This window comes from Mandrillus leucophaeus, unplaced genomic scaffold, assembly GCF_000951045.1.
Source record: "Mandrillus leucophaeus isolate KB7577 unplaced genomic scaffold, Mleu.le_1.0 Scaffold807, whole genome shotgun sequence".
In the NCBI taxonomy this organism is placed as follows: Eukaryota; Metazoa; Chordata; class Mammalia; order Primates; family Cercopithecidae; genus Mandrillus; species Mandrillus leucophaeus.
The window spans coordinates 907316-921356 of record NW_012108775.1 but is presented as its reverse complement, the minus strand read 5'-3'; positions in this window follow the sequence as shown (position 1 = coordinate 921356).

Sequence of the window (14041 nt, the reverse complement as noted above, 5' to 3'; positions counted from 1 at the left end):
ATCCACCATTGCTGAGGCTTGAGTAGGCAGTTTTACCTTCACAGTGTAAACAAAGCTGCCAGGAAGTTTGAACTGGGTGGAACCCACCCTAGCTCAGCAAGGCCGCTGTGGCCAGATTGTCTCTCTGGATTCCCTTCTATCTGGACAGGGCATCTCTGAAACAAAGGCAGCAGCCCCAGTCAGGGACTTATAGATAAAACCCCCACCTCTCTGGGACACAGCACCTGGGGAAGGAGTGACTGTGGGTGCAGCTTTAGCAGACTTAAACATCCCTGCCTGGTAGCTCTGAAGAGAGCAGCAGATCTCCCAGCACAGCATTCAAGCTCTGATAAAGGACACACTGCCTCCTCAAGTGGGTCCCTGATCCCTGTATATTCTGGCTGGGAGACACCTCAGAGCAGGGTCTGACAGACACCTCATACAGGAGAGCTCTAGCTGGCATCTGGAAGGGGCCCCTCTGGGACAAAGTTTCCAGAGGAAGGAACAGGTAGCAATCTTTGCTCTTCTGCAGCCTCTGCCGATGATACCCAGGAAAACAGGGTCTGGAGTGGACCTCCAACAAACTCCAGCAGATCTGCAGCAGAGGGGCCTGACTGTTAGAAGGAAAACTAACAAACAGAAAGGAATAGCATCCACTTCAACAAAAACGACATCCACTCAGAGACCCCATCCGAAGATCACCGACTTCAAAGACCAAAGGTAGATAAATCCACGAAGATGGGGAGAAACCAGCACAAAAAGGCTAAAAATTCCAAAACCCAGAAGGCCTCTTCTCCTCCAAAGGATCACAACTCCTCGCCAGCAAGGGTACAAAACAACGGTGAATGAGTTTGATGAATTGACAGAAGTAGGCTTCAGAAGGTGGGTAATAACAAACTCCTCCGAGCTAAAGGAGCATGTTCTAACCCAATGCAAGGAAGCTAAGAACTTTGAAAAAAGGTTAGATGAATTGCTAACTAGAATAACCAGTTTAGAGAAAAACATAAATGACCTGATGGAGCCGGAAAACACAGCACAAGAACTGTGTGAAGCATAGACAAGTATCAACAGCCAAATTGATCAAGCAGAGGAAAAGATATCAGAGATTGAAGATCAACTCAATGAAATAAAGAGAGAAGACAAGATCAGAGAAAAAAAGAGTGAAAAGAAATGAACAAAGCCTCCAGGAAATATGGGATTACGTGAAAAGACCAAATCTACATTTGATTGGTATATCTGAAAGTGACAGGGAGAATGGATCCAAGTTGGAAAACACTCTTCAGGATATCATCCAGGAGAACTTCCCCAACATAGCAAGGCAGGCTAACATTCAAATTCAGCAAATAGAGAGAACACTACAAAGTTACTCCTTGAGAAGAGCAACCCCAATACACATAATCACCAGATTCACTAAGCTTGAAATGAAGGAAAAAATGTTAAGGGCAGCCAGAGAGAAAGGTCAGGTTACCCACAAAGGGAAGCCCATAAGTCTAATAGCAGATCTGTCTGCAGAAACCCTGCAAGCCAGAAGAGAGTGGGGTCCAATATGAAACATTCTTAAAGAAAAGAATTTTCAACCCAGAATTTCATATCTAGCCAAACTAAAGTTCATAAGTGAAGGAGAAATAAAATCCTTTACATTAAGACAGGCAAATGCTGAGAGATTTTGTCATCACCAGGCCTGCCTTACAAGAGCTCCTGAAGGAAGCACTAAACAAAGGAACAACTTGTACCAGCCACTGCAAAAACATACCAAATTGTAAAGACTGTCACCACTATGAAGAAACTGCATAAACTAAAGGGCAAAATTACCAGCTAGCATCATAATGGCAGGATCAAACTAACACATATCAATATAAATCTGAAATGTAAATGGACTAAGTGCCCCAATTAAAAGACACAGACTGGCAAATTGGATAAAGAGTCAAGACACATCGGTGGGCTGTATTCTGGAGACCCATCCCACGTGCAAAGACACACATAGGCTCAAAATAAAAGGATGGAGGACTATTTACCAAGCAAATGGAAAGCAAAAAATAGCAGGGGTTGCAGTTCTAGTACCCGATAAAACAGACTTTAAACCAACAAAGACCAAAAGAGACAAAGAAGGCCATTATATAATGGTAAAGGGATCAATGCAACAAGAAGAGCTAACTATCCTAAATATATATCCACGTAATACAGGAGCACCCCGATTCATAAAGGAGGTTCTTGGAGACCTACAAATAGACTCCCACACAATAATAGTGGGAGACTTTAACACCCCACTGTCAATATTAGACAGATCAATGAGACAGAAAATTGACAAGGATATCCAGGACTTGAATTCAACTCTGGACCAAGTGGAACTAATTGATATCTAAAGAACTCTCCAGCCCAAATCAACAGAATATACATTCTTCTCAGTACCGCATCGCGCACCTATTGTAAAACTGACCACATAATCGGAAGTAAAACACTCCTCAGCAAATACAGAAGAATGGAAACCATAACAAACAGTCTCTCAGACCATAGCACAATCAAATTAGAACTCAGGATGAACAAACTCACTCAAAACTGCACAACTACATGGATACTGAACCGGCTCCTGAATGACTACTGGGTGAACAACAAAATGAAGGCAAAAATAAAGATGTTCTTTCAAACCAATGAGAACAAAGATACAACGTTACAGAATCTCTAGGACATACTTAAACCAATGTGTAGAGGGAAATTTAGAGAACTAAATACTCACAAGAGAAAGCAAGATCGATCTAAAATCAACACCCTAACATCAGAATTAAAAGAACTAGAGAACCAAGAGCAAACAAATTCAAAAGCTAGCAGAAGACAAGAAATAACTAAGATCAGAGCAGAACTGAAGGCGACAGAGACACAAAAACCCTTCAAAAAAATCAATGAATCCAGAAGCTGGTTTTTTGAAGAGATAAACAAAATAAATAGACCACTAGCCAGACTAACAAAGAAGAAAAGAGAGAATAAAATAGAGGCAATAAAAAATGATAAAGGGGATTTCACCACCAATCCCACAGAAATACAAACTACAGGGAATACTATAAACACCTCTATGCAAATAAACTAGAAAATCTAGAAGAAATGGAAAAATTCCTGGACACATACACCCTCCCAAGACTAAACCAGGAAGAAGTGGAATCCTTGAATAGACAAATAACAGGTTCTGAAATTGAGGCAATAATTAATAGCCTACCAACCAAAAAATTCCAGGACCAGTCAGATTCACAGCTGAATTCTACCAGAGGTACAAAGAGGAGCTGGTACCATTTCTTCTGAAACTATTTCAAAAAAAGAAAAAGAGGGAATCCTCTCTAACACATTTTATGAGGCCAGCACCATCCTGATATGAAAACCTGGCAGAGGCACAACAGAAAAAGAAAATTTCAGGCCAATATCCCTGATGAACATTGATGCAAAATTCCTCAATAAAATACTGGCAAACCAAATCCAGCAGCACATCAAAAACTTATCCACCACGATCGAAATGGCTTCAACCCTGAGATGCAAGGCTGGTTCAACATATACAAATCAATGAACATAATCCATCACATAAACAGAACCAATGACAAAAACCACCTGATTATCTCAATAGACACAGAAAAGGCCTTCTACAAAGTTCAACAACCCCTCATGCTAAAAACTCTCAATAAACTAGGCATTGATGGAATGCCTCAAATATAAATAATAAGAGCTCATAAATAATAAGACATGTTTATGACAAACCCACAGGCAATATCATAGTGAATGGGGAAAAACTGGAAGCATTCTCTTTGAAAACTGGCGAAAGACAAGGTGCCCTCTCTTGCTACTCCTATTCAACATAGTACTGGAAGTTCTGGCTAGGGCAATCAGGCAAGAGAAAGAAATAAGGGATATTCAATTAGGAAAAGAGGAAGTCAAATTGTCTCTGTTTGTAGATGACATTACTGTATATTTATAAAACCCCATCATCTCAGCCCAAAATCTCCTTAAACTGATAAGCAACTTCAGCAGTCTCAGGATACAAAATCAATGTGCAAAATCACAAGCATTCCTGTACACCAATAGCAGATAATCAGAGAGCCAAATAATGAGTGAACTCCTGTTCACAATTGCTACAAAGAGAATAAAATACCTAGGAATACAACTTACAAGGAATGTGAAGGAACTCTTCAAGGAGAACTACAAATCTTTGCTCAAGGAAATAAGAGAGGACACAAACAAATGGAAAAACATTCCATGCTCATGGATAGGAAGAATCAATATGGTGAAAACGGCTATACTGTCCAAAGTAATTTATAGATTCAATGCTAGCCCCATCAAGCTACCAATGACTTTCTTCACAGAATCAGAAAAAAACGACTTTAAGTTCATATGGAACCAAAAAGAGCCCACATAGCCAAGACAATCATAAGCAGAAAGAACAAAGCTGGAGGCATCACACTGCCTGTCTTCAAACTATACTACAAGGCTACAGTAACAAAAACAGCATGGTACTGGTACTAAAACAGATATATAGACCAATGGAACAGAACAGAGACCTCAGAAATAATGCCAGACATCTACAATCATCTGATCTTTGACAAACCTGATAAAAACAAGCAATGGCAAAAGATTTCATATTTAATAAATAGTGTTGGGAAAACTGGCTAGCCATATGTAGAAAGCTGAAACTGGATCCCTTCCTTACAAAAATTAACTCAAGATGGATTAAAGACTTAAATGTAAGACCTAAAGCCATAAAAACCCTAGCAGAAAACCTAGGCAGTTCCATTAGGGACACAGGGATGGGCAAAGACTTCATGACTGAAACACCAAAAGCAATGGCAACAAAAGACAAATGGGATCTAATTAAACTAAAGAGCTTCTGCACAGCAAAAGAAACTATCAATAGAGTGAACAGGCAACCTACAGAATGGGAGAAAATTTTTGCAATCTACCCATCTGACAAAGCGCTAATATCCAGAATCTACAAAGAACTTAAACAAATTTACAAGAAAAAAACTAACAAACCTATCAAAAAGTGGGCAAAGAATATGAACAGACACTTCTCAAAAGAAGACATTTATGCAGACAACAGACACATGAAAGAAAGCTCATCCCCTCACTGGTCGTTAGAGAAATGCAAATCAAAACCACAATGAGATACCATCTCACACCAGTTAGAATGGCAATCATTAAAAAGTCAGGAAACAACAAGTGCTGAAGAGGTTATGGAGAAATAGGAACGCTTTTACACTGTTGGTGGGAGTGTAAATTAGTTCAACCATTGTGGAAGACACCGTGGCGACTCCTCAAGGATCTAGAACTAGAAATACCATTTGACCCAGCCATCCCATTACTGGGTATATACACAAAGGATTATAAATCATTCTACTATAAAGACACATGCACACGTATGTTTATTGTGGCACTATTCACAATAGCAAAGACTTGGGACCAACCCAAATACCCATCAATGATGGACTGGACAAAGAAAATGTCACACATATACACCATGGAATACTATGCAGCCATAGAAAAGGATGAGTTTGTGTCCTTTGCAGGGACATGGATGATGTTGGAAACCATCATTCTCAGCAAACTAACACAAGAACAGAAGACTAAACACCACATGTTCTCACTGATAAGTGGGAGTTGAACAATGAGAACACAGGGACACAGGGAGCGGAACATCACACACCGGGGCCTGTTGGGAGTGGGGTGGGGGCTATGGGAGGGATAGCATTAGGAGAAGTATGTAATGTAGATGATGGGTTGATGGGTGCAACAAACCACTATGGCACATGTATAGCTATGTAACAAACCTGCACGTTCTGTCCATGTACCCCAGAACTTAAAGTATAATAAAAAACTTTTAAAAATATATAAGTAACAAATAAAAAGGAGGTAAGAAATATTTAAAAAACTCTAAATCTGGTCACACAAAATATGGGATATTTGTATAATGGCAAATAATGCAGTCATTTAAAAGGATGTAATATTATGGAACACCCTCCTTAGTGTTGCTAAGTGAAGAAAAGCAAGATGCGTTGTGTGTGTGTGTTTGAAAACATATTTAAAGACATAATTATGACCATAAAGATATGGAATATTTCTTAAAGCATACCCAAGATACTAGTAATGTGGACAGGGGGAGGAGACCTACATTTCACTGTACATGTTTTTTATATATTTCAAACACTGTATAATGTGCATATATTACTATTCTATAATATCAAATAAACACCTACATAAATATTTTTTATTTTTATTTTTTTAGTTTCAAAGACAAAGTCTTGCTAGGTTTCCTGAACTAGAGTGCAGTCACCACCGGATTCACAGGAATGATCACAGCTTACTACAGATCCACACTCCTGGGCTCCACTGATCCTCCTGCCTCAGCAGTCCCCAGTCCTGTGGCTGAGACTACAGGTGCAAACCATCATGCCCAGGTTAGAAATCATTTTTATTCAGGATAAGGAAAGTTGGGGAGACTAATTTAATTATCACGTATAATGACAAATGTTAACCTTCACAGGACATCAAAGCAGAGAAGAGTAAAAACAAGCAATTTAACAACTTGTCTCCTTTATTAAATAGTTGAGTCACTTTAGTTGATTTTTTTTTTAATTTTCAAGTCTCAGTACTACTTTTATTTTAGAGGAGAGCAAACTCTCCCTCCTTTCAACTACTTTATAATATTGTGAGGATGAATTAAGGAAGTAGATGGGAAAATTCATTACAAACTGGGATATGCTATACAAAATTAAGTCTGTATTATTGAGCCTGGATGTTTAATACTTTGATATTCTCTAAATGGAACCACATCAAATATTAACTACATTCTTTATTATTCCTCTTCAATACAACCTACATTTCAGTAATGAGTTTTCCTGAATCACAAATCTTAATATGAATCTGTCTAAAAAATTCCAGGGACATGTTAGATTCATTTGACATTACAGCTCAACAGTGCTCTTGCACAACAAGAAAATGAGCTTTTCTTTCATTTGAATTTTGTAAAACACTCTGAGTGTTCCAGTTTAACTGGTGTATTTTCTTTTTCCTTGAATAGTATCTTCAGTTTTCTGACTCCAAGTTGTTAGAAATTGGTTTGTGGCAAGAATAGAAAAAAATCTGTTCGTTCTTATATGCCAAATCTAAAGTGCACAGACTTTGAGGGTGAGGACGAGGAGGTGATTATGGTGATGATGATGTGATACTACAAAGTATTTCCTTACACATGCTAGGAAAAGTGGCAAGTAAAGCTGACCTGAGATACCTTTAAATGCCTCCATTTCTTCCTTACTCTAGTGACACCAGGGAGGCTATCAACATCAAAAGAGGATAGGTTTTATACTCTCTTTCTAGACTGTCTGTTTCCCTTTCTCTGATGGTAGAAAACCTTTAAGGACTATTTTAAATGCAACTTCTTTCTAGAAGCCATTTCCAGTGACCTCAATCCCATGTGATTTAGACTTTCTCTGAATCACTACTGTATACTCTACCTGTCTTCTAATGTAGTCTGTGTTATAATGCACTGAGTTATATTTGATTCCCTCCTAGAGTGTATGCTCTGTGAGGACAAGTTTGTATGTTGTTCATCTTTATATCCTCAAAAGCATTCTATATTGAGTAGACATTCAACAAAATGTTAATTCATCAAATCATACAGGAAATAAAAATCCTCTCCGTTCAAATCTACTTCTATCGATGTGCTAAAAAAAATTCAGTCTCTAAGTGAAAAACAACCAACTACAAAAAATGTCAGATCAACAGAGGCACTGCTTTTATAAAGACCTTCTCTGCACAGGGAATTTATTTTCTACAGCTGCCCTTTTAGTGAATTTTGTCAAAAAAAAAAAAAAAAGCACTGATTGTATAAACTAAGGCAAATTATTTTCTAAACCTTGCAATACATACAAATTAGCAGGTTATTTTCAAATAGCTAGCTTGCTTGGGTTCTTATTTGCACTTGTTTAAAAGTTCATCCTCCTGTATACGTGCATTTATTGAAAAATAAAATGCTCAAACAATTTCAGACAAACATAGACTAGTGATTTTTCTTTCAAATTTGAATCCCACTAGAATGGGAAAAATGCAGTGACATTAGTAACTAATGACTCAATCAAAAAATGATTTAAGGCAAATTAACAAAGATGAAAGTCAAATTTAGACTCGCTTAGTCTGTCTAGAAAAGTTGAAGAATGAAAGCCAGTAAGTGCTGAAATTCTGAAATGTATTACACATTTAACTCATAATCTCTAGCTTTATTTTCAAAATCATTTCAGAGAATTATGTTAAAGTGCACCAAAACTTATAGACAATTTTTCTACTATAAAGACTGAGTCAATATTCATCAAGCTTCCATATTGAGCAACTCTAAAGAGGTATCTGTTGTATACCTGACTCCCAGGTATACCCAGTGAGTCACTAAATAGAATGCAGTGATTTGGGTCTAATCATGAGTCACTAAATAGAATTTATAAAGATGAATGGAGAACTGAAAAGATGAACTCCAGCAAGCAGCTCCTACCACCTTACTTGGCTATGATTTTACTTCAAGCCTTAACTTTAACCTTTACTTTGCCAAACCTCATTCCTTCTGTGCTTATCTTCACCATCCAAACTTGCCTGAGGGATGTATCTCCTTCATTACTAAATAAGAATTGTTAAAAAAACAAAACAAAACAAAACAAACAACAACTCTAAGTAACTCCAGCACCAAAGCAATTTACTGTTAGGAGAAGGTGGAACTAGCTTCCAAGCACTCTGGCTTTCTAGGAGGCAGAAACAGATGATTTTTCCAGGATGAGACTGATTTGATGAATGACTCCATCCCTTTTTTTGCCTTGCTGTCACTGATGCTCAAGAGTTGGGTTTATGAGAAAGAGTACTTAAGTGGTCTAGCTTGTTGTCATATGCCCCTTCCCCATCAGAGGTCAAGGCAGCTTGATTGATGAAATTGATACAGTTAATAAAATTGTATCCCATCGATAACAGGGCCATAGGAGGTTCCCATTTGGAGGTGCAGGAAGGGAGGAGCCAGATGTTTACTTTCTCTCTGACCCAAGCCCTTCACCATTTATTTAAAATGTGGAGTCCTAACTAGGGAAAAGGAGTCAAGCTCGTGGGAGCAAAGAGAAAGCAAAGAGAGAAAGCACATGAGCTGAGTCTGCCTTTCTTCATGGTCCAAGACATGTAGCCCTCTTGCATCCAACCTATCACCAGGCACCTGCAAGCTGGCTCACTGCAACCTTGGCATTATCGATACGGCACCAGGCCCTCTTCAACAGACAGCATTGCTATTCTGTAAAATCTCCAGCAAGTCTTTGTTTCCTTGCAGTCAGCCTCTCTTCTGCTGATCCTGCCCGTTGAGAGAAGGCAATGTATTTTTTCTACTTTCTTTAATAAGTATGCCTTTCTCTACCTACAGTTGTCTTGATAAATTATTTTACCCCTGTGCCACCGGCCCAAATAGTCGTCGCACCCCCTTGACATAAAACTTCTTTTCATAGCCATGAAAAGCTCAAATTTGCAATAAAGGAAATTTTTGCACTTAAAAGAAAAACACTGCAGAGTTTCAGGTCTCCCTGCCTTTGCTCATGTGACTCCCTCTGACTGGAACACCATTAATCTTTGCTGGGTGAAATTCCAGTCCTTCTTCCAAACCCATTTCAAACAGTACCTCGCCTGTAATGATTTTCCTGACCTCTCCATGAGGAATTAATCAATCCTGCTCCTGTATTTCCAAAGAGCATTCTCCATAACCCTATGGACTTGCCCCAGTGTTAACAGTTAATTATTTAAGTGCTGCTCTTTGTGATGGGATCCTGAAGGCACTGAAGCTAGGGATCTGGCTTCAGGAACACCTCCAATCCTGTGCTCCAACCTGACCAGCAAGTCCTCCACAAATGTCCTTTGAAGATGTTAATAAAATTTTTAGGGTGGTAAACTGAAAAGTTCCTTCCAGATATTCTCTGATTCTATTTTGTATATATGCTGGATATAATTACAAAATAAGCATAATTTTAACACCCCACTTACGAACCATAGGTCATTTTGAGAGTTCGGCTGAGTTACTTTAACAGTTCCACATGGTGTCTATTATGATAGTTATTTCAAAAGGAACCAAAAATAATGTATCAAGAACTACAAATTCTCTAGGCTAGACTTTACAAAGAAGAAATTCAATAAACACTGTTTATACCTCCTACAAACTTAATATCTAACATGAATAATAATGACAAAGAGAGGTAATATGCAAAGGAAGAACATGTAATATTTTTTAAATTATTACATACTAATGGACACTTAAAAATAATTACATATTTATTTATTTATTTTATTTTTTTTGAGATGGAGTTTCACTCTTGTTGCCCTGGCTGGAGTGCAACGTTGCGATCTCAGCTCACTGCAGTCTCCACTTCCTGGGATCAAGCGATTCTCCTGGCTCAGCCTCCTGAGTAGCTGAAATTACAGATGTCCGCCACCATGCCTGACTAACTTTTTGTATTTTTAATAGAGACAGGGTTTCACCATAATGGCCAGGCTGGTCTTGTACTCCTGGTGATCCACCCACCTCGGCCTCCCAAAGTGCTAGGATTACAGTTGTGAGCCACTGTGCCTGGCCATATGTTTATTTTTAGTTTTAGTTATTAAAATAATTTAACTTTTAAATTATTATGTACATACTAATGGACACATAATAATTTTTTAAAATGAGGAAGTGAAGTAAATTACTTGTATGTCCAAGAAGTAATATATGAACATCCATGAGTACAGGACAAAACATATTAATTTAAAAGATGAATTTGTACCAAATAAAGTAATGCAAATATCCACTTTCCTGTCTAAGATAAACTAGAAAGTGTTTACTTCTTCAGAATTTTTACCAATGCAAATTACCCCATATATTTGGTTCTTAAATTTTTCCATTCTTTAAAAAAATTATTTAACATTTATTCAGCCTGATTTATCTCCCCAATGACATTTTAAACTCTGAAGACAAGAGATGTCCTTTTACTTCCTTGATATACTGGAAAATGTACCACATAATTCCATAAACTTAAAATGCTCATTAAATGTGTTGGGAGGAAACCACTTTCACTGTCTTTATATTTCTCAAGTTTTAGGGAATAAGTTAGTAAAAACTTTTGGTTAAAGTCTTCAGGTTCTTGTATTTAGCTTTGACTCTACATTAAGGTTGACTTTTTCCTCACTCTGAGGAAGATATAAGGTTATTGATATTAATTTTTACATTAATATGGAAAGCATACTTGGGTAAAATAATCAATCTCCTAAAGAAATTTTATTAATTTAACAATATGAATGTTCTAAATGGATATAAATCCAGAGGTCCTCTAAAGAAGACAGGGTGACCGCTGTCCTATTTCCTCAAAGCATAAACATTATGAATTAACATTATGAATATATTATTATCAATGCTCGCTTTGAACATCACCTCCAAGTATTCTGCATTGCACTACAAATCCTGTTTTTGGAGGACACTCACTTTAAATTATCTTCAAGGCACGCTACTAAAGAAAAGTAATAATAAAATAAAATTTAAATAGCGGTAACAGAATCGGCAAAGCCAACAGGACTACTGAAAAGATGATCTTGGGAGACCATCTTTCTAGCTCATTTCAGCTTAGTAGCAGACTAGACTTTGAATGGTTCTTGTATGTTTCAGCAATTCTGCCAACAAACATTGAAAGAGAAAAAAAAAATTTCTCCTGACAAGCACAGACTTTTGACACTACATTCTTACTTGTACATGTATGGTTTAAATTCACTGCAGTTACTCACGATCTATTCAATCTCTTAACTCTCAAATGAACCTGTGATGTTTGGGTATGAATCATTTTCATACCTGCTTTGAAGTGGCCAGAAATTCAATTAGTCATGGGTTTTATTTCATTTCAGTCAGACAGTACTAGTACTATACTTGAGTTACAATAATTTCCTCTTAGCGCTAAGAAATTTGTGTTTAGTTTTAGCACAAGCTGTCAAAAATTAAACAAATCCAATACAGATAAATAGGGGGTGCATATTAATTTAATTCTAAAGAGAATAAAAGTTTTGTGGCCAAAGCAAATTCAAAAAGTTAAGCACATTTTTCTATGTTGCCTGAGTCTCAAGACATCACAAGCAATAATTTTTTTTCTCTTACCATTTAGATATTTGCTAGCCCTGTTGAGAACCTGTTAGATGAAAAACAATATATTAAGCCTAAGTCCAGATCAGGAAGGATTGTAGAAGATATGAAATGCATGCGAGATTTCTGACTTTCAGTTTATTCACAAAATCAGGGCCATGGAAATGGTCAAAAATTTCATGAAAACACTTACAAAGCTTGTAATAATAAGTTCTTTATTAAGATATTTAACAAATCCTGGTAAATTTTTTTTTCACATTGTGCTTTACTCAGTATTTTTATGTACATGCTCTCATTTGAACCTGAAGAAAGCGTGTGTGTGTGTCATTACTTCCATTCACGGCCGGCTTCCTGGGCAAGTTACCTATGCAGTGGCTCAGAGGTACCTATGCAGTGGCTCAGAGTCCAAGCTCAGAAGGGCCCCAGGCTTGCATTAATGCTCTGATGTTGATGTCTTAGACTTTGTAATACTGTTTGAATAAAGGGCCCCATATTTTCATTTTGCACTGAACCTTATAACTTAGGTAGCTGCTGTCAATTGCAAGCAGAATCAGTTACCTAATTTTCAGGGTTCAGTGCAAAATGAAACTACAGGGCCCTTTATTCAAAGGACCAGAAGGAGAGGATCATATTCAAACTCATGGAATCAATTAATTGAACTGTCTAGAGAAGAAAAAAAAAGACAGGTATTACTGGGTCTTGAATAACACTGTGGAAATATATGTAATTTGGGTGACAAAGGGGAGGGGAACAGACTAATTCCAGGTAGAGAAGCCTATGCTTTGTCTCTGTAAGGGTACTAACTTTATAGTAGGGATCTAGAGTCCATCCACAGTCAGGTCTCTCTGTACCTGACAAAATCCTGACAAAAATCTCTCACGAAAATTTTAAAAGAAAAAGCATGAATTGGAACTAAGTCAGTCGCACCACGATAAGAGACCTATAGCCAATCAGATGCCATATCCTATTGTTAACAGCCAACCCTCCTTTGATTCACAGGCTCAGGGGCTGTGCCCTCAGTTTAGGGAAACTGTCTCTGTTGTTTCTGACACTGTTGAAACCAAGATACTCTGTGTATTTGCAAGGACCATGCACAACACATGGTCCTTGAAATCTGGCCTTCCAGAGTATTCCAGGCTCTCCCCCAACTATCATTCCTTATTGCATTCTTCCACTCATCTGTTTCTTTGGGTCACATATAGTTTGGAATTGAAATGCTCTAGATTAGGGGCTAGAAAACTATGGTTCAAGGGTGAGATCCAGTCCAGGACCTGTTCTTGTATAGTCCTCAAGGTAAGAATAGTGTTGATATCTTTAAAGTGTTGCAAACAAAACAATATAAACAGTAAAAAAAGAATATGCAACAGAGAGAATGCCGCGAATATGTGTGGCCTGCAAATCCTACAATAGTAACTATCTTGACTTCTATAAAAAATGTTTGACCATGGTCTAAGTAAACTCAATCATTTTCAGACACGTTATATTTCTTCAGAGTCTTTTTCTGACCAAGAATAGTTATTAGGGGGACTTTAAAGGTAGCATTATCAAAATTTTAAGAGCTAGACTCACCATTAACAGGGCATGGTAGGCCTTAAAAACTCTGACAAGTTGGTTGCGTTGGTTTTGGAGGGCACAGACTACATTAACCTCACCACAGAGCAAGATTCAATTCAAACTTGCACTCCTCTGTGACCTTGATTCAACTTTGGCAGACTCTGTCGAGTGTTAGTCTCCATTGGAGCCAACTGTAAACAAAAGACTTGGTAGAACCCTCTGACTTAGTCCTATCTTTTCCCTTCTTCCTCTTTCTCTCCATAGGCAGTCTATTCTTGATGACCAAAAATAAGCACACTTTCTCATCACCCACCTCTGTTTTTTTTTTCTTCTTTTTTTTCTTTTTCTTTTCTTTTCTTTTTTTTTTTTTTT